Raw genomic sequence first — 22,349 nt, forward strand, 5'->3', positions numbered from 1 at the left:
AGTATGTATAAATATATGCCGAAGATTACAACGTGAACAAAGGAAAAACACATTAAGCTAACAGAGTGATCATGGAAAAGAATTTGAAAATGAAGAACTTGACACCTTCTGTGAAAGTGAAGGAATTTGTCATAAATACTCAACCTCTTTAGCCCCACAATAGAATGGGGTTATTGAAAGAAAGAATCAAACTTTACAAGAGATGGCCAATGTAATGTTTCATGCCAAGGATCTGTCACTATGATTCTAGGCTACGATTTTGGGCTGAAGTCATGCACACTACTTGCCACATTCATAATCGAGTGACAATTCGTATTGGAGCCACTAAGACATTGTATGAATTAGGGAAAGGTAAAAACATAATGTAAAATATTTTCATATTTTTGGAAACGTTTGTTACATCCTTGCAGATAGAGAGTATCATAGAAAATTGGATGTCAAGTCAAATAGAGGGATCTTCTTGGGTTATTCTCAAAATAGTCGAGCTTACCAAGTTTTCAACACTAGGACTCAGGCTGTAATAAAAAATATTAATATTGTTGTGAATGATGATGAAAATCCCTCACTCAGAGGTTAGAATAATGAAGAAGCGGTGTTGATACAAAATACTGAAGTACCTACTGGAGAATCACAAAGTGCAAATGTTGTTCTTCATGCTATGAAGCTATAGACAATGGACATGGCTCTGAGTCCTCTCAAAGAACTATTGTTGCTGAGATTGCTACATGAACTCTTGTTCGACAGACTGTCCCATCATCTCATGTGACTAAGAATCATCCTCCAAGTTGTATTATTGATGATGTGCAAAGTGGAGTTACAACCAGAAAGAAAGACCGCATTGATTGTGTAAAGTTAATTGCTAACATTTGTTATACTTCATCTATTGAACTAGGATCAGTCAGAGAAGCACTCAAAGATGAGTTCTCAATAAGTACAATGCAAGAAGAACTACTTCAGTTGAAACAATGTATGGACCTTGGTGTCTAAACCAAAAAATGTTAATGTTATAGGGACAATGTGGATATTAAAAAATAAAACAGATGAATAAGGTTGTGTTACTCGTAACAAGACACGTTTGGTTGCTCAAGGATATACTTAGGTTGAAGGAGTGGATTTTGATGAAACCTTTGCTCTTGTAGCTCGTATTGAAGCTATAAGGTTATTCTTAGCATTGCTTGTCTACAAAGAATTAAGCTGTGTCAAATGGATGTCAAAAGTGCCTTCTTAAATGGGTAGCTGAATGGAGAAGTTTATGTAGCACAACCCAAAGGGTTCATTGATCTAGTATTTCCTCAACATGTGTACAGACTGAATAAGGCACTCTATGGTCTCAAACAGGCTCCTCAAGCTTGGTATGAAAGACTTACTATCTACTTACATGAACAAGGATATGTTCGAGGAGGGACTGATAGAACCTTATTTATTAATCATAAGGATAAGGACATCATTATAGCCTAGATATATGTTGATGATATTATTTTTTACGGTTTTCCTACTGACAATGTGAATAGCTTTGTTAATATCATGCGGTCTAAATTCAAGATGAGCATGGTAGGAGAATTATCATTTTTTCTTGGCCTACAAATCAGGCAAGATCAGAATGGTATATTTATTTCTCAAGGAAAATATGCTAAGAATATGGTAAAGAAGTTTGGCCTTGAGAATTCCCAATCCAAACGAACACCAATTGCTACACAAGTATAGCTCAAGAAAGATTGTGGTGCAGAATCTGTAGATCTTAAATTATACAGAGTATGATTGGTCATTTGTTATATCTAACTGCCAGTCATCTAGATATTTCTTATGTCGTTGGAGTATGTGCTCTATTTCAATCTGATCCTCATAGTTCACATCTCTTGGATATTAAATGGATACTCAAATATGTTCATGGAACACATGATTATGGTATCTTTTATTCATTTGATACTAATTCCTCTTTATTAGGATAATGTGATGCAGATTGGGCTGGTTGTTTGATGACTGGAAGTCAACTTCGGGAGGTTGTTTTTTCTTGGGTAACAACCTGATCTCATGGTTTAGTAAGAAGCAAAACTCTCTATTTTTATCTACAGCTGAATCATTATATATTGCAGTTGGTAGTGCCTGTTCCCAGCTCATATGGATGAAACAAATGCTTGGAGAGTATGGTTTGTCTCAGGAAACTTTGGTTCTTTATTGCGATAACATGAGTGCCATTGATATTTCAAAGAATCATATATAACATAGCAGGACCAAGCATATTGATCTACATCACCACTTTATTAGAGACCTTGTTGAAGATAAAACTATTTATTTCCCTTATGTTCAGTCAGCTCTTCAGTTAGCAGATATCTTTACCAAACCTCTTGATGCAACTTCCTTTAAGCACCTACGCTAGGTGTTTATAAAAAAGATCTCTTAAATGTGGTTTTTACTGAGCTTCATTAAAATGTGTCAAAGGCCATTCCTTGTTCAGGTCCATGTCCATTTATTATGTTTGTGTATTTATTTATTTCAATTTATGGAGAAAGGCTGTAACTGGTTTGGTTTGAGGGAAGTTCTTACATATGCAAGATTCATTCTGCAATCGCTTTCTTGATTCTTGATCATGATGGTGAGTACACTCCGAGAATACTATCAAGAACGACCCTCAGTCAATGCACAAGATAATGATGTTCATATCAACATGCACGGGGTTCAAATGTGTGGTAGACGGTTTAAAAATATTCTTTTGTACCAACCATATACTTGACCTGCTGATAGTTGTAAGATTCCTCAAATCATTAGTTCTGATAGTTCTGCCTCTATTCATGCTGAAGAACTTATGACTTCTCATGAGCATTCTGGTTCAGATTTTAAGTCTGATTTATGAGATGTGGTTCCTTTGACTGAGTTGCTTAAAAAGAGTTTTGGTTCTAATCCCTCCGTTTTTGATGTTCATGGAAAAACTCTGAAAGAAAAGGCATTGTTACTACGGAGTCTTCCAAGAGTACGTCAGAGTCTACAAGTAGCTCCACGTAATCCCTGCTACAACAACGTTCTGTGGTTCCTCCCTCTGATACTTTACCTCCTAAATTTGTCGCTGCCCCTTCCACTGATATACCTAGTGATCCAAAACAGTTCCTCTTACTATCCCATTTTGAGGCTGAGGATTCTATAAGAGCATTAACACAAAAGACCAAGAGCTCAAAGGGGCCTCATGTTGTCTCCACTAAAACATGTAGAAGAAAGCTTCCTCTTAATGTTCCTTCTATTCCTATTGATGGTATTTCGTTTCATCATGAAGAGAATGCTCAGAGGTGGAAATATGTGGTATAACAACGATTAGCGGATGAAGGGAATGTCTCGATTAACCTCAGTCCTGTGTTAACATTATGGATTTGATTAGTCAATTTGGACTATCTCAGACTATTTTGAATGTTGGACCATTCTATCCCAAGTTGATTCTAGAGTTTATTGTAAATTTTTCGTCTAGCTCTGATTATCAGACCATTCATGTGTATAAGTGTCAGATTGTGATCTCCCCAACAGTGATCAATGCATTTCTTGGTCTTGTCACTCCTCCGAATCCATCTATGTCTTCTCCGTCAACTGATGAATTAGCTTGCGTTCTGGCTAGTGGCACATTTACAGTTTGGCCTATGAATGACATTCCTGTTGCGTCGTTCAGTGTCAAGTACGCATTCTACACAAGATTGGGATTGATAACTAGTTTCCCTCATTCCATGGCCCTAGTGTATTTGTCGCACTTGCTGCCTTCTTGTATAGGATTGGTACTCGTTCCTCTGTGGATGCTGGTATGTTCATTTATTCTTAACTCTTATGTTATGTTGGTACATGTGATGTGAAAATCTCTATTTCTCTTCCTTGATTTTTTTTACAATCTGCTTGTTCATTTGCATCCTAATATCTTGAATGCCTCTAATGCCCTTGGACCTCGTCCTCACACTTTATTCTTAAGCTACAAACTGTTTCAAGACTCATATGTTACAAATATTGAGCATAATAGTCACACTAATAGATCTGTCGATATATTTGATTCTGAAGATGTCCTTGAACCGTCTACTAGTGTACATATGGTTGCTAGTGATATTTTTAGGGTTATTAATTCTTTGACTTCTGAATCCCGGGCGTTGAGCACTTTTATTTCATCAATGACAGATAGAAGGGTTGAGATTGATGCTCTCATTAGGTACCTGAAAATGCTTCTGCCTTCGTCCAGTCCAGCTGCTTCTCCGTGATCGTGAATTCTTTTTCTGTTCAAAGGGGGAGGCATGTTTTGAGGACTCTTTTTATATCCTTCTCTTCTGTTAATATCTTTTGTGGGTGCTTCTAAATGATAGTTGACTCATCATTGTCTACATTTGAATGATTGTTGACTCGTGAACTTCTGTAGGTGGGCTTGTAGTAATGAATGTAACATTCTAATGGAATGATTTACTTCTCGTTTGTCTTCTGGCATGGCTTTGTGTTTGGCTTGTCATTTAACTACTGGCTTGGTTAATATAGTTCTTCCTGTTACTATGTTATCCTGGGAAGGTTGTTATTTTGGTTGTAGACTTTTTGTTGTTGTGCCTCTAATTGATCAATAAAGAGAATTTGAGTTTGTTTGACAAAAAGTGGAAGTTTGTTGAGATATTTTGTAAAAAATAATTAAATGTTTTATTAAAGAATTCTTTTTATTGAAAGATAGTGGAGTTCAGTTATGTTACTTGATTTTCTGGTACTATAGGATCTTGGTGTGTGGTTGTTATGCTCTTGATTGGGAAGGAGTTATTTGAATAATATATCTGAGGGTATATACATACGATGATGGATTACTTTTTCGGTTGACGAAAGATTTGGCACTACTGGAAAAACACTATCTCGTCTTTTTAAGCAGTCCTTGTTGAAGGTATGATGGTTGCCTTCTGGTATTTAAATTTCATACTTATTTGGCAAGACTAGAAAGATAAGAAATATGAATGAAGAACACAGGAGTGTGGGTTCAATTCTCTAAGTTAGGGGGAGCCTGGACTAGTCTTAGAAGAGATTCATTATTACCTTCAGGGGGAACTGAGTTTATTTTTAAGTTATGGTGATAACTTGTTACTGTAAACTTAGTGATAAGTTACAAACATTGACTCTCGATCATATTTCTCACCTGAGCTACGAAGCTCCCCAGATGTAGGTCTTATTTGCCGAACTGGGTTACCAAAGTGTTATATGTTATTTGTCACTTGTGTACTTTAGCTATTTCTGTAGTTAATGGCTTCAGATTAGCATATTATATTATGTGCTAGATTATATATAATTGGATTAAATTTTAAATTATCATATAAATATATTTACCTTTGCTGCTTTTCAAACTTGGTTTACCTAGTCTTTTTGAAATTTTTCTGAGTTTCAAAAATCGTCAAGGCCCTACATTTCCCAAAATATAGTATAATTCAAAATGAAATAAAGTTTTTAGCGATAAAAAAAAAAAAAAAGAAACATAAATAGAGTTAGCTTACATATTCGTTATGTATTTAATATCTTCTCGGGAGCTTGTTCTCAACAAGTCAAGGTGGTACACCACATCATCGTACGCATTAATCACCACTAATGACTAGTGATCACTAAATGAAATATATATGCAAGTAATTAGCATTTTGCTACTAATGCAAGTTTGAATTAATAAAAATTGTACTTACCCAGGATTATAAGGAGCAATAACCAATTCATATTGTTCGAAAGTCATTGATCTACTATAAATTTTTCGAGCTCTAATCTCTAGAAGTACTATGGTATGTTCATATAATAGATAGATCTACAAAACCGTACTTCAAAACCTTCTTCAAATAGTGAGTGAGTATAAGTATCTATAATAAATCAATTGAACACATCAATTTATTACTAATTAAAAAGTGTTAATATATATATATCATAAAGAAGTAACATTTACTTGCATGATATAAGTCATCGTTGATAAATTTTTTATTTTTTGCATGTTGTAAAAATCAATTACATCTTCTCGCAAGACGTAATCTTTCAGCATAAACCAAAGAGCTGAAAAGGTAGTTGAAAGGAAAAGCTAGACTCATCAACCATTAACTTTTCAGTATATCTGAGAATATATTTCAATTGTTTTGGTAGATTGGATGGTGTGCACTAGTAACTTCCACCTCCTTTGTCGTCGTCCTTGAAGCTTTTACCTAACACAATTAAGAAATAATATAAGAACTCATATACGTAAAATTATTTGTTTATAATGCACCTTCATATTTACCTCATTATTCGATATTTGTGGCTTAGTAGTAGCAATCACTTCGTCCTCTTCCACTTTCTTCGCTTCCTCTACCTTCTTCTTTGATGTAAGTGATATTGGTGGTACACTAGTAACAATCTCTTTCTTTTACCACATTTTCTAAATTTGTATCACTAGCCTCAAGCTCAAAAGGTGGTACACTGATAACTTTCTTCTCCTTTACCATCTTTTTTAAAACTTTCTCCTAAAACTATCAAAATTTACAAAGCATAACTAAATGATAATTCCACTTCAATAAACAATTATTATTGTGACTTTACTTTAAAAACAAACATTTCATCTTCTTCTAAACTTTATTCTTGGAGCAACTACCATGCTCGGGTGTTGGCATGTTTTGAAGTTGATCTTCCAATTTTTGAATGTGTTAACAAAGTGTTTCATTTTTATCAATGATTTGTTTTGTTGTATCCACCTTTTTTGACATTTTTGGTTTTTCTTTGTGAAAATAAACAATAGGTGTAATGAAACCACCCACACCACATACTCGGTCACCATATTCTGGAGTACCCAAAGCTTGAGTCAACACATCATTGGGTGATTCATGTTTGTTGGATAGTGGATCTGCATTATTATTCAAAATCTCATCCTAAAAGGAGTTAAAATATGATCAATAATATGTAAAAATATATTCTCATGTGATATATGCAGGTTTAATATTGAGAATCTTACTATTTGATTGACTACTTTTTGTACATCATTGTTGATGAATTCTCCATTGTTTTTTGTCCGAGTTTTTTTCTGCATAATAGCTCATCCAAAATTCTATTCGTTGGAAGAACCCTTTTTCTGCATATCATTAGGTACATAATAGTTAAATTTAAGAATATATGTAAAATATACTATAACATTCTTATTTACCATATCCTCGGTAAGAATCGCATAACCTCTTCTAGACATATTATGACTACTTGCTCCTCTTTCTTCGATCTTATCGTTGACTACTCACTTTTTATACAAATTTTATGTAACAAGATTAAAATAACAAATGTGGTCTATATTATAATTGATTTTAGGAAAATATTCATAAATATAACAATCCGACAAAATATTTACAGCTCATGTAACAAAATGAAAAAGCCCATGAAACTCACTATTTTTTTAAAAAAAAATCCAGGTTTGTGTTGCCTTATCATCGTTTTTCTTCTTTTCCCTATGCAATTTTTTTCTTTTTCTCCACTAGCATTTTTTTTCTCACCATTGTCCTTTTCAATTCTTCTGCATTTCTTTTATAAATATTTTTTTACCCTTCCTTTCCATATTATTTCTTCTGCAATTTTTCTTTTTTTTTCATCATCTTTTTCTCTCCTTCTGCATTTTTTTTATTTTTTTCAAACTTTTATTTTGTTATTTTTTTTTTCATCGTCCTTTTCTCTCCTCCTACAATTTTTGTTTTATTTTTTTTTTCAAATTCTTATTTGGTTGTTTAAGATCGAATGCCGAATATAAAATATCATGAAAAAAATAATTGGGATATTGGATTGTCAAATCTAAACGATTTTTTCCAAATATAAACAATCATGTACCAATTTTTTTAAAAAAATCATTAAGATTTCGCTACCTAAATTTAAACGATCAAATCTAAACGGTCGTGTGACAAATGTAAATGATCGTGTACCAAAGAAGTTCAAAAAAAAAAATCATTGAGATTTGACTACCTAAATTTAAACGATCATATGTAAATGATCGTGTGCCAAAGGTAAACGATCATGTATAAAAGAGTCTTGAAAAAAATCACTGAGATTTAGCTACACAAATTTAAACGATCAAATCTAAATGATTGATTGTCAAATCTAAACAATCATTTGCCAAATCTAAACGATCGTTTGCCAAATCGAAATGATCATGTACAAAGAATCTTGAAAAAAAATCATTTAGATTTGGGTACGATCAAATCTAAATGATCTTGTAGAAAATAATAGCCAAATCTAAACGATCGTTTTCTAAATATATTACGTGCACATTTCCCAAATATATTAGGCGTTCTGGATGCCAATTAATCGCGGGACATTTTTTGGATTTTTCATTGTGGGCTTGTGGGTTTTTTCCATTTTCGAAATTGTTTTCTTGGGTGTAAATATTTTGCTGATTTGTTATATTTTTTAAAAGACCCATTGATTTTATTAGAAGAGAAAAGTTTAATACCTGAAATTCGGGAGATAGTCTTAATCTGATATACTCTTTCCAAACATGTAATTCAATTATGTGGGAATACAATGATGCTCGATTTATCCAAGTTGCGATTTGTCTATAAATAGGATAATATCTTGTGTCATTAACTTGCTCTTAAATTGACGAAATGCAACATCAACTATTTTGATGATGACCTTCTTACTTCTCTACCATCAACTGTAAATGCTCCCTAGACATTTAACAATGCTTAAGAGTCTTTCCAAACTCACAACCTACCAAAAAGTAGAAAAAAGGACTTAATGACCCAAAATGGCAACCAAGTGTCTAAGTGCAACAACCTAAGTGTCAAACCAACCTAAGTAGTGTCCAAAAGATGCCTAAGTTGTCAAGACAACCAAACAATGCTTAAGAGTAAGCTTTCCAAACTTAAAACCTACCAAAAAATGTAAAAATGGACTTAACGATCGAAAATGGCAACCACGTGTCTAAGTGCAACAACCTAAGTGTCAAACCAACATAAGTAGTGTATAAAAGGTGCCTAAACTGTCAAGAGAACCAAAAAAATGCTCAAGTGTAAGCTAACCAAACTCATAACCTACCAAAATGTGTGAAAAAATGACTTAACCACTTAAAATGGCAACCAAGTGTCTGAGCGCAACAACCTTAGTACCAAACCAACCTAAGGAGTGTCTAAAAGGTGCCTACGTTGTAAAGAGAACAAACAATGCCTAAATCTAAGTTTTCCAAACTCGTAACCTACAAAAAAGTGTAAAAAACAAGTTAACGACCCAAAATGTCAACCAAGTCTCTAACTGCAACAACCTTAGTACCAAACCCAGCTATATGCATGATTGACCACTATAGCTGGAGGATAGGGACAATATAGTACAACTCAAAGTATACTATAAGTGTGAAATATATGCATGATTTCAAAATGAGCAATGATGTATACATATCTCAACCATATTGTATATTGTTCTTTCAACTCACAGTCGGCACGAGCTTCCAAGGTGCATGTGTAATTGGGATATGATGACGCACACAAGATCCAATGAAATATTGTAACTTATGCCCATTCTCGTGAATTGGTACTCCATGTTCATTCTAACTATTGTTCTCTTTCCTATACTCCTAATTTTTGTTACATCATGCATTAATGTAAGTCCTCTTGTTTTCCTTTTCTCTTTCTTTGGTGCTTTAACTTATATCAATTCATTCGTATTTGCATTGTCCAAACCTACTTCAACCTCGACCAATCCAAATGCTAAGTCCCCATCACCTGTGTGAGGCCTAGGTCTTGAATAGAAGGGTCATGTTGAGGAAAAAGTTTTGATTAAAAGGATTCTCATAACTAAGAATTTTGAAGTAGGCTTTTTTAGTAGAACTTCATGTTGAAGCTGGGTGATGCGAGAAGAAGTACGTGTTCAAGTCCTGTAATGGAAAGAAGAGTTAGGCATTTGAAGCTTAATACAAGAAGAGATCAAGCGAGAAAAAGTTTAACATTTAAAAGAAATGTCTAATCTTGAGTTGACAACTGGTTACATGTTGAGTTTAAGGTTAATGCATGGCCTGATGACATACATAGAGTTGTCAGTAAGACCTGGCGATTTAAGAGAAGCTAAAGGATGACTAATCTGATTTTGGAGTAGTAGAAATAAGATTGAAAAGATTAAAGAGAGTGTTGTTATTCTAAGGATTTTCTGAGATTTTACTAGGAAAGAAGAAGGAGTTGAAGTTATGTGTTCTGAAAGGAACGGCACTGCGTGTTGTTGAGAGTGATTTTCCACTAAGTGTTGTTATGAGTGATTTTCTAAAAGAAAGAAGTGTTTTGAAAGCCTTCTTTATGAGTCCTGTGTTGTATTTATGTTCAATGTTTAATGTATGTTATTAATGTTGATGTTATTTATTCGAAAAGAAACTTTCTAAACTAATGTTACTATGTGATGATTGTGATGCTTGTATGCGAGTAAACCATTAGCCTTATTTCTATCAATGAGCTAGCTATTATGTGTACATAATGAGTAAATGTGTTTGAATTAACAGCCTAAGAAACAAAAAATGAACCAGGGAAATTTTCCAAAGAATGTTGATGAAAGGAATCATAAGTCTAAGCGTAGGATGCTAGTGAAGTGAATCTTGGATCTATGCGACTTGATGCTGGTAAAATGAATCCCAAGTTTATAATGTGAGGGAATGGTTCATATTCTTGGTGGAAATGAATCAGTAAGGGTTAATGTATGATTGAATTGTATTCTCCAAAAGGTTTTATAAAACCATCACTCACAAAGTATTTGACTTACGTGTTAAGTTTCTCTTCTTCAGGTATTATGAATTGATGTCAAGTAAAGAAGAGTAAGACGAGCAAGCAAGGTATTTTAGTTGAGGAAGTTGAGCTAGGTGTTGAAGGCCTGAAAGCTTTATTTTAAGTGTTTATTATAATGAGAAAGAATGTATTATATATAGAACGCATGTTGTCAAGTAATAAAGAAAAGTAGTTTATTATATTCTACTACGATGTGTTTTTCTTATTGCTTAGTAAGTTAAGGATTTAAGTTTAAACAAGGTGATAAAGCTAAAATTCAAAGTTTTGTTAAAAATGAAAGTTGAAGTAATTCCGCTTACTAGGCGTTCTGTGTGCTATCTTGCATGGGATTTGCAATGAGTGTCTAGGCGGTCACGTCCTACTTGGTTGCATAGAATGACATTTGGGGCAGGGGGTGACAACTAGCTAGCTCCATCATATAAGAATTAGCATGAGAAACAAAATAAAGATTAGTTAGCTAAATGTAGGATGCAAAGTATTCATAAAAAGTAGTAAGTGAAAACTCACCCAAACATTTACTCATTAGGGATCCATGTGCTTTCACAATCAGCTCAGCTCGTATAATATATGTTAAAGTGTTCTCCTCTAAATCAGTCTAGATTTAATATCTAACCTAGCTTTATGCATTCCTTAACATTGCAGAACTGTATCTCCAAGTCTATCCTCATTGTATTGATCCTCGACATCGCTTTGTGGTGGAGTAAGAACAATAGACCATCAACTGTCACTTGGATCCTAAAAAAAAGAAACACTTATCTTCCCTAGGAATCTTGTACGAAAGAATCGTTTTTGTGCCCTATTTTATTCAACTCAACTAACACAAACTCAAGCTCGCCAGTTTTGATAGCATCATTATTTTCAACCCAACCACATCTAAAAATGAAAATTTTAAATGCACTATAATTAAGTTCTCAGATCTCTTCTATCACGCCGTAAAAGGAAACTCTTCAATTATATAGGATTTTTATCTTTTGATCTAGAAACTTGCATTGTTTTTCCAACTAAACTAAGTCCACTATTCTGTATAGTTTTATTTGTGTCATGTGACTTTGTGTGGTATTGACATCCATTAATAGCGTAACTATGGTAAGTAGTCACAATTGGATGAGGGTCATAAGCAACCCACCATAAGTTATCTGGAACATCAACATCTCCTGTTGCAAGTTCCATTCCAATCTAAGTGATATCGACTTAGAAAATTGAAACATAAGTGAGAAAGGATTATGTTAAATAACTAATTTCATGTCTTCCTTTACTCGTAACCAAGATATAAAGGTTTAAATATATTAATCTTGAATCCATTACTGGTTTTTTTATCTACTTGGGTGTTGTTGCAATGTGATCATATATTTCCTTGTGAAGGACAACAAGATGTTGAAATGTTATGACTTTAAATATCATGAATTTTAATGAAATAAATGGATTGTAGTCAGAATAACTTGCTCTATATATGGTTGCACACCAATAGAATTCTCCAAAACATATCAATGAGCTTGATGTAAGAGCTCTCATTTAGGTATGTTTGTAACTTCACTTGACAATGGTCTGCCAATTTCTGAATTGTCATAATTGTCGATTAACTTTTTACAACAAGTCCAATAGGATCTACTCCACATCAAAATTCTGAACAAAATTCAACAGCTTCTTCTAACATTTAACCTTTACCAATACAACCCTATAGACGATGTCAATTTCTGAATACATTTTTTGTAATAATCATAAAGCTTTCAAATGGATACATCCATCGCAAATAAATGGGCCCAAAATTTTTTACTTCTCTAATAAGGAGTACAGTGAGCTACACTATTATCGTGAAGAATGAACAAGGGAAGTATTTCTCTAGTAAACATAATGTAATCACAATGTCTTCTTGTAGCTTCTCAACTTGTATAACATCTATAACTTTTACATATACAATTGAAAAAAGGACATAGACGAGCTATAACATATTGAACATGTTTTGGAAGCACAAATCTGATGGCAACAAGGAGCAATTGTTGTAAGTGTAAACTTTAGTTTCATGATTACACAATAAAACTCTAACATTGCATATAGCCATAAGGGTCAAGATCTTTGAACTAGATGATTTTACAAAATAAATTTAGTTAAAGAATAACATACATTGATCCATGAATAATCATCTTGAGGAATTGTGTTTCTCTCATTTGGCTTTCCTTTAGAATTTAATTAGATATCTTGATGGAAAAATGAACTACTTAATAAGACAGTGAGAGGACTAATCCCTAAGGTTCTATTTATAGACACCACTCGTCATGGTGTTTAATTAGGGCATTATCTTGTTACCTAATGAGCCTAATAAAATAATAGGCATGAAAGAGATAAAATAGTATATAATGCATATGGGCCACATTAATAATATTATTATATTTAAAATAAATCTAACACTAAGAGGATATGACATTCATAATATTTTAAGCCATTGAGTTTTGAATCTTTTATTGACACAAGATTTCCAATATTGAAAGTAGAGACAAAGAGCACACACTGATTTACATGAAAACCTGAGTACCGAGAGAAAAACCACGATATTTTGTTGTTATTATTTTTTAATGAATTTTAGAATAGGTACAATGAGGGAGAATAAATAGAATATACAAGGAAATAAAAAAGAAAAAGATTTAGGAATTAGGAAAATTATTCTCATAATTTTTTCATACGGTAAGGGCCAAGCCCACTAATTCTAACACTCTCCCTCAAGTTAGGACGTAAATATCAATGAGGCCCAACTTGTTAACACAAAATTCGAAGTTTGGTCTAACAAGCCCCTTGGTAAGAACATCAACAACTTGTTAACGCAAAGGGATGTATGGAATGCATATGCTCAGAAACAAAGAATTGGTTTTCGTCCCTTATGTTTGTCACTACTACTGGTAGAGGACCTTGCACTAAAAGCAACGAAATCAATAGTAGAAGTTGCAAAAATATTCGTAGTACTTGTGCAGCCTTCCTCGAAGTGGATTTCAAAACAGACTTCCATCAATAAGAAATTGGTATTTGGTCTAATATATGTCCACAAACTACATCAAACTTAAGGATTAAGACCATCAAGAAAGTCATAAATTCTGTCAATATCTCTTCAATTCTGGAGTACTACAAACCATCACTAGGACTACTCCAAACTAATTCTTTTCATAGGTTCATTTCCTACCAGATAAGAGAAAGCTTATTAAAAAAGGATGTGACATCTATTGTTCCTTGCTTGCATTCATGAACCTACTTCCTCAACGTGTATATGCGAGAGACATTCTGACATTAGGTGTAAAGTGTCTTAGTTGTGTCCCAAATATTTTTGGATGTTGCAGTAAACAGTAATAGTTTGCCAATCTGGGGTTCCATACTATTGATCAATATGGATCAAAGAATATAGTCATCAACCTTCTAATATCGTTCCTATAGGTCTTTCGATGGAGGGCGAGGTATTTCCTTCGTCAGAAAGCCAAATTTATATTGTCTTTCAAGAACCATCTTCACCAACTGAGACCATAAGAAATAGTTATTGTCATTTAAATTTTTCCCTAAAGATGATATGTTGTAGGTTGAGCCACTGTATTAATCACATAAGGAGAGGATAAAGTAGGGAATGAGGTTATTGAATTCTTGGAATACATCAGTACAGTAGTATTGGATGTCGTCCTTAAGGTAGCCTCACTTGCTACAATCTATTTTCAAAGCTCTTCCAGTTGTTGTTGAGCTATTCCTGAGGAAGCTTGCACGTTAGGGTTGGAATGCACGAAAGATTCACCAACCTTAAATGTAGAGTGAATTTGAGGATTCTTAACATTGGGATGATAACTTATAAGGTCAGTAAGTGATAGGGCATACATATTTGACAACAGAAGCGGTGGTGGCCAACCAAAACTAGGTGACAGTACATAAATCAAGGGGTGGGGAGCAATATAGGTCGCAGATGAAGAAGAGGGTTGCATAGATGGGGTGGTCAGCGCCATCTAAGGAGGAAGGACTAGTGCATGCAGCTCCAGCTTCAACGTGTAGATCTAGTGACAACACGTGAGCCATGTTCAACAATATGAACGCCTACAAAATTAACGAGAATGCACTTTTTGGCATTTTCTAAAGACGGCGGAACAATTCGTCTATGGGGGTATTGATCTGAGCAGCGACAACAACGGCAACGATATCACTAAAACTGGTGGTTGTCTCCTTTATTTGATTTCCATCATTGGTTATGTTTTTTAGGGTTTCGAGGGTGTGTGCAATGTCCTGCTTTGATACCATATTGAAAGTAGAGACACAGAACTTACACTGATTTACGAGAAAACTCAAGTATCAGGAAACAAACTACGATATTATGTTATTATTTTCTAATGAATTTTGCAATAGGTACAATGAGGAACAATAAATAGAATACACAAGAGAATAAAAAAAAATTAGGAATTTGGGAAAATATTTTCATAATCACTACAACAAATTAAAGATCTCTCGACGCACAAAACCGTTGGGATATGTACGAAAATGCGTAGAGAAATGATCTTTTGAGGCATAAATATGTGTCAGGATGAGGGTCAAGTGAAATGAGTTCGGAGAGGATCTTCTGACGCATAAAATGCAGCAACATGAGAAATAGAGGATCTTCCAACACATAAAATGGATCTGTAGAAGCCGTATACTGCATTAGGAGTTCCAACGTTGCATTGTATGCGTTAGGAGATCCTCTCTCTTTTAAAAAACAATACCTGAATGTTGAAATTTCTCCAGCACTCACCCAAAACTCCCATCTTATTTCTCGAGTTTTTTTCACTACTATACATCTATCTTACTTGAGAAGTTTGATGGTTAAAAAATAAAAAATGGGTTCTACTAATCTCTTATTCTTTTCCATAGAATCTTCCTATCCTTTAAAAGATAAATTAGACGTAAAAAAAGTATACAGAGATCACAAACAAGGGAACACGTTAACAAATACAAATGTAAAAGATGAAAACGTTCCAAAAGGAGTAAAATTGATGAAGCCAAAGGGGTTTACATTCAAATTACTTCAAACAATACCACGAAGCAAGAGACATAGACAAAAACAGAGGGAGTGGCGGCGATGAGCAGAGCGGCCATTGACGACGACAATTTGTATCTAGTTGCGGCGAGCAGAGCAACCCTAGCACCTCTCTTCATAAATATGTATCATTCCCCTTCTTCACAGATATAAGTGGAGATTAGGGTTTATTAAAGGCCAACTCTTGGTGCATCAAAAATTGCATCAGGAATTAGCCACGAACTCCCAATGCAGTACTAGCGTCTGAAGTTCTCTTAGATCTCTCGACGCATTACTTACCGCGTCGGGAGATAATGCATCTCCTGAAGCACCAATTTGTGCATCGAGAGAGACCTTATCTCCCAACGATTTAAAAATGGCGTTGGGAGATCAAGAATTTCTTGTATCGAATCTTTCCATAAATACCCTAAGGGCCAAGCCCACTAATTCTAACATCTAACATCGAAAGAGTAACCCCGAGGAACTTTCATGTCTGATAACGTCTTCAAAAGAAAATATTTTTCGATTTTAGGAAAAGTATAACAAGGAGGGGCAATGAAAATTTTTTATCCCCACTAATAGGTGTAAGCTCAAGTCAAATCTTTAAATTAGCTAAATCCTGTCTAGCATTCAAACTGTCCTTAGTTTTTTCTGGAATATCAAGAAGTGTACTTAAAATATTCATTCAAATATTTTTTTTCAATATGTCTCACATCTAAACAATGTCTAATATGAAGATGCTTCCAATAGAGGAGCTCGAAAAAATTAAACTTCTTATTCCAACAACTCTTGGTGCTTCCTTTTAAGTGTTTTCTTTTCTTGTTTATTTTTCCTCTTTGAAGGTCAATATTTTTAGTTTTTTTGCAAATACAACCTCCCCAAACAAAGGTTTGTGAATGCTTTCAAGTTCTTGTTGACCATTATATGATTTCTTTTGACGACAATGATTATGTGCTAGAAACTTTTGATGCCTAAGGTATGCCATTTTTTTTTCATATTTCAATCGTATTGAAAATGTGTTATCTCAACAAATTGTACATGCCTTATACTCTTTCACACTACATCCACTAAGGTTTCCATATGTTGAAAAACCATTAATCGTCCACTATATAGTTGTTCTTAGGTTGAATAGTTCCTCATTATAAGCATCATAACATTACACACTACTATCCCACAAAAGTTTTCAATCATCAATCAGTGGTTCTAAGTATATGCCAATGTCATCCCCTGGTTGGTTTGGACCCGAAATCAAAATTGATAATATCATGAACTTTCGTTTCATACACAACCATGGGGGAAGATTATAAATCACCATGACAACTGGCTAACAACCATACTTGGAGCTCATATCACTATACAGATTTATTTCATCTGCTGATAATGTCAAACGAAGATTCCTAGATTCAGAACTAAAATTTGGCCACATGATGTCGACTAACTTCCATATTGGGGAGTCAAGCAGGGTACCGTAATTTATCATTAATTTATCTTTCATTAGCATGCCAAGTTAAGTTTTAGCACATTCAACTCTTTTAAACATCCGTTGAAACTGTGGAATAGGTGGAAAATACCACATTATTTTAGTAGGTATTTTCTTTTTCTTATTTACATCTTTGCCATATTTTCACCTAGATTAACTGCATTCATGCACACAATTGCATTGGCATATTTCTTTCGATACAAGCAACAATCATTAAGGCATGCATGAATCTTTTAGTAATCTATTCCTAGTACACCTACCATTTTCTTTGCTTCATACATTGATGTAGGAAGGTCATTAGCGTAGAAGGTAAGATGTCTATTAATGCTTTTAGTAGTTCTGAGAAACTGATGCTACTCCATCCATGTCTAACTTTTTAAGTTATACACAACTTCACTATAATGTACAACTTTGTGAATTTTTTGCATCCTTCGTATAACAGCTACTCAGCATCACTAAGAAATTTCTCAAAACCACTTTGATCCTTTGAATATTGCTCACGAGCAAATTCAACCATTTTCTTTATATTTCCAACATAATTCTCTTCATACATACACTTAGAGGATTCTCCATGAAGTGATGAACTAGGAAGCTTCTTCACCATGCTAAAACCAAATCTTATAACTTTCACCAATGACATTAAAATATAATTACTGATCTCTAATATCATTGGCGTTATGTCTTTAACAATTTCCACACTTTAAACTAGGACAACATATAGAAGTATTATTTGTATTGAAAAATTCAAATCTAGTGAAGTTTTCTAAACACAACTCAAACTCTTTAGATAACGTAAAACAATGCTAGATTTCTTATAAATATATTATTGCAAAAGAAAAAAAAAAGAAGTTTATAATTTAGAAATATAATATATGAAATAAAAATTGTAAGGATGCAATCAATCCTTATCGGACAATTTACTTTGTAGTTTAAATTTTAAATTAGATGGAAATATTTCTTTTTTTTATAATACAAAATTAAAGGATGAGTATTTTTAAAAATAACAAAATAATAAAACTATTTAAGGAAAATTTATCAAACTTTCTATATTTTATTTATATTGTTTTTGCTATATTTTGTAACTAGTTTCAATATTTTAATATCCATAACAATTTCTTTTTAAATTTGCTAGAATGTATATTTAAAAATGTATAAAAAAAATTTTAGATTATGTTTTTATAAGATTTCATAATATATGAATTATGATTCAGATAAACATATTATCTTTTACTTTCTTTTAATCAGTGGTAGTAGGTTTGAATTTCTTCATTATAATTTTAGGTGTAATATTATATATAAAGTGTTAAAGTTGTCATCAATTAATCCCCAAAAAAGTGACAGTCGGATCTTTAATTTCCACTACCAAATATCTTTTATTTATTTATTTATATTTTGACAAAGGTGCATAAGAGTGAATTATTATATGGTTAATCAATTTAATTTCTCTACTTTTTCTTTAAAAATCATATTCATGGTACTCTAAAATAGAATCTATTTGGATTGACGAAATAATTTTTAAAAAATTAAACTTGGAAAATATATAAAAGTTATTTTGAGTATGTAGTACTTGAAAAATTAAATCAAATATGTCCATAATCAAACACACTATTTATAATTAAAGTCTAATTAAAAAATATTGAAAGTAACATTTTATATCAATTGTTCTTTCAAGGATGATTATTGTTGGATTTCACTTTCAATTAGATCCCTAGATTTTTTTTTTTCAATTATTATTTTGTTTTTACCCAGTGAACTTTCAAATTTCCTATGTGTAGTCTTCTACCCTTTTGAATTTTTATTGTAATCTCTAAATTTTAATAAAATATAATAGTTGAATTATTGAATAAAAGTTCAAAAATCAAAATTTGGGAATTAAAATAAGATTCAAACTATTTATTGTGGCTGGTGAAAGTTCAAACTTTAATTTGAAGGCCATTCAAGTTTGACACATCCACATCAAAGTAGATGTGCATTGCCTTCTTCACAAGTGCAAGTGAAGAAAACTGGCCTTTTCTTTTCTATGTTGAAAATGTGGAATGAAATTAAATTTAAACCACACTTCTACCTTATAAAGGATGGACCATATCTATGACTCTTTACCTATTGGGTTTGGATTAGATAATAAAAAATTAATCATGGAAAATTTAATTTAAACATATAATTTAGCATAGAGTAGTTTGAAATCACAATTTGACCTTCAAGGTCAAGTTGGCAGGTGTATTTGCTTAACTAAAGGTGTGGGAAGACAAAGTTTTGAAAGTATGGTTTAAGCATGTAATTGAAGTGTGATACAACAGTTAGATCACACATACCACATGTCAGGAAAAGTGAATACATTAAATTTAAATTTATACTTTTTGCGACGTAACATTGCATGCATCGGCAAAATGTGATCAATGGTGACGCACCTTTCACCGACGTTGTTTCTGGCGTCGCAATTGTTTCGATTTCTTATAGTGATAATGTTCTTGAATAACTTTACACTACAGGGTCATAAGAAGTACAAGTTGGCCTTTTACATTCTAAGTAATTATATTTCTTTGGAATTTTGCTATATAGTGAGATTGATACAAAAAAATATTCCTTCTCAAACCTAGTTACTTTTATTCCTCATATTACACTAACTTCTTAGAAGTCTTTCATGTCGAAATTTTCACTCAATATAGTTCTTATATCATTTATGACATGCAAGTTAAACCCATAAATTAACAAATCATCTACATACATACAAAAGATTGAGCAAAGATTGTTTTTAAACTTATAGTAGATGCATGTCACTTTCATTAACTTCGAAGTCTATAGACGGAATTAGGCTATCAAAATTTTCATAATATTGCATAGGAGCTTGTTTTAGACCATAAACAAATTTATCTAACTTACAAACTCAATTTTCTTCGCCATGGATGACAAAGTCTTCATGTTGTTCCATATAAATCTCTTTTTCAAAATTTTCAATAAGGAATACCGTTTTAGCATCCATCTGATGTGCTAGGAGGTTGTTTAGGGCAACAAGAGAAAATAAAGTATACAGGTTGAGGTTACCATAGTGACCGGAGAGAATGTGTCAAAGAAGTTGGTATTTTCTCTTTGTCTAAACCCTTTGGCTACTAACCTATAGCTTTAAATTTTCTATTGTCCCATCAGGTTTGAGTTTCTTATTTAGGATACACTTAACACCTATCACTTTACAACTGTAGGTAGGTCTATTAGATGACAAGTCTTGTTCGACTCAAGAGAGTCCATCTCATCATTTGTGGTTTCTTACAAACAAGTAGTCATCTGCAGAGAACAAGGTTTCTTTTAGGGCTTTAAGATCTTTCTTTTACATTAAAGGTTAGGAAATCATCCTCAAATTAAAGTTTTTGACAATTCTTCTAGTTCTTTTGCTTCTTTTTTACTTTGAGTCAGCTTCCTTAGTAGGATTTCTATCTAGAGTTAAACTACTAGATTTTGAAGCCTTTATTATTTTTTGATTTAAAAGGAAATTTATCCTCAAAGAAGTTTACATCACTTGACTTAATGACTACTTGGTTTATTAGGTCATAAAACCTACAAGTTTTACTATTTAACGCATAACCTATAAAGAAACATCCATAGGCTTTACGAGTAAATACTTTCTTTTTAGAGTTTGGAATCCTAGCAAAAACTAGATACCCCCAAGTTCTAAAGTAAAACAAACTCAGTTTGGATTTTTTATTATTATTATTATTCTTAAAGATTTTGTAAGATGAAGTAGTGCTTTTATGTTTAGAAATTCTATTAAAGACATAACACATGGTAAATGATACTTTCATTCCACCAATAAGACACAACTCTTAAATTAAGTAAAATATATAGCTACTACTAGCTCAGCTAAAGTCCTATTTTACCTCTCGACTTTACCATTCATCACCTAAGGAATGTAAGGCGTGGTCTTTTCATGTATTATTGCTTGTGAGTTATAAAACGTGTTAAAACAATTTAAGTCATACTATTAGACACAACGTTAGATTTATACATTATATAACAAATATTTTATCAACATTATCAAATATATAGGTAAGACATTTGATATAAACTTGAACTATAAGAATCTATCAAACACACAATAACAAATTTAGAGATCTATTATACCCGAAGGCCATAATATAGAAACAATTTCATAAGTCTCTATGAGCTAAACTTCTAATCTTATGAAATCGTGCCCCCACCCCCTCTCCCAACTTGAAATTCTAGCTCTAGCACTAACTATAGGCCGATAATTGCACTCTTATGCATTGCATGAAATGTTGTCTATGGATCTAATCATTATAAGAAAGTTGATCCTTCTTTACAAGTTGTTTGTAACTACAATTGAGTTAAAGTCTATGTTGTCTTTGTAATTATCTATAAATCTTCAAGTGTCACTGATCATCTAATGAACAATTTGTTTATGGTCCAACCATAAATTAAGTCCCTTTTGGGACAATGAGAGGATGAGTCCCCTTATTCAAGCCCTGAAGTTAACACTCAAAGAAGCTACCTTATCTACTTACTCAATAAGGAAAAGAAGGAATTACATGCATCTTGTGAAATTATATTCTCAGCTTGTCAAGTTCTAAAACTGGTAGATGTATTGAATCAGGGACTTAATTAGCCACCTCACCCATGTAAATCAAAGGACGAGCCTTTATAGGTAAAGATCAAGTCGTATATGATCATCGTGTGAAATATTCTCTTTAATAAAAGATATTTAGAAAAAATAACGACTCGAACAAAAATATGTATAGTTGAAGATGGTACGACTAGTGATATATTTGTGATTATGAACTTTTGGCCCGGTGTCCTTCAACTTTATGGAGTTCATTCTCAAATTTTTTTTCTTTAAATTAGGTGGTCTAGAATTAGATATGGGACAAATACACTATATTTTTTCAAAGGGATTTAAAGGAGGGTTGATGATGCCTTTGAACTATACTAAGTAACTTGGTACTCGATTCAGACAATGATTGCCCAAAAAAGAAGCAAAAACAAATATCATATGCAAAATGTGGTTTCTTATTTTTTTCATTTTTTATTTTAAAAACAATGTTATCATTTATCATTTAAAATAATCCTTCAAAAAAAATAAATGTGTTCTTTTTTAATTATATATATATATGACAAAATATCACTTGCTCCA

This window comes from Cucumis sativus, chromosome 7, assembly GCF_000004075.3.
Source record: "Cucumis sativus cultivar 9930 chromosome 7, Cucumber_9930_V3, whole genome shotgun sequence".
Classification (NCBI taxonomy): Eukaryota; Viridiplantae; Streptophyta; class Magnoliopsida; order Cucurbitales; family Cucurbitaceae; genus Cucumis; species Cucumis sativus.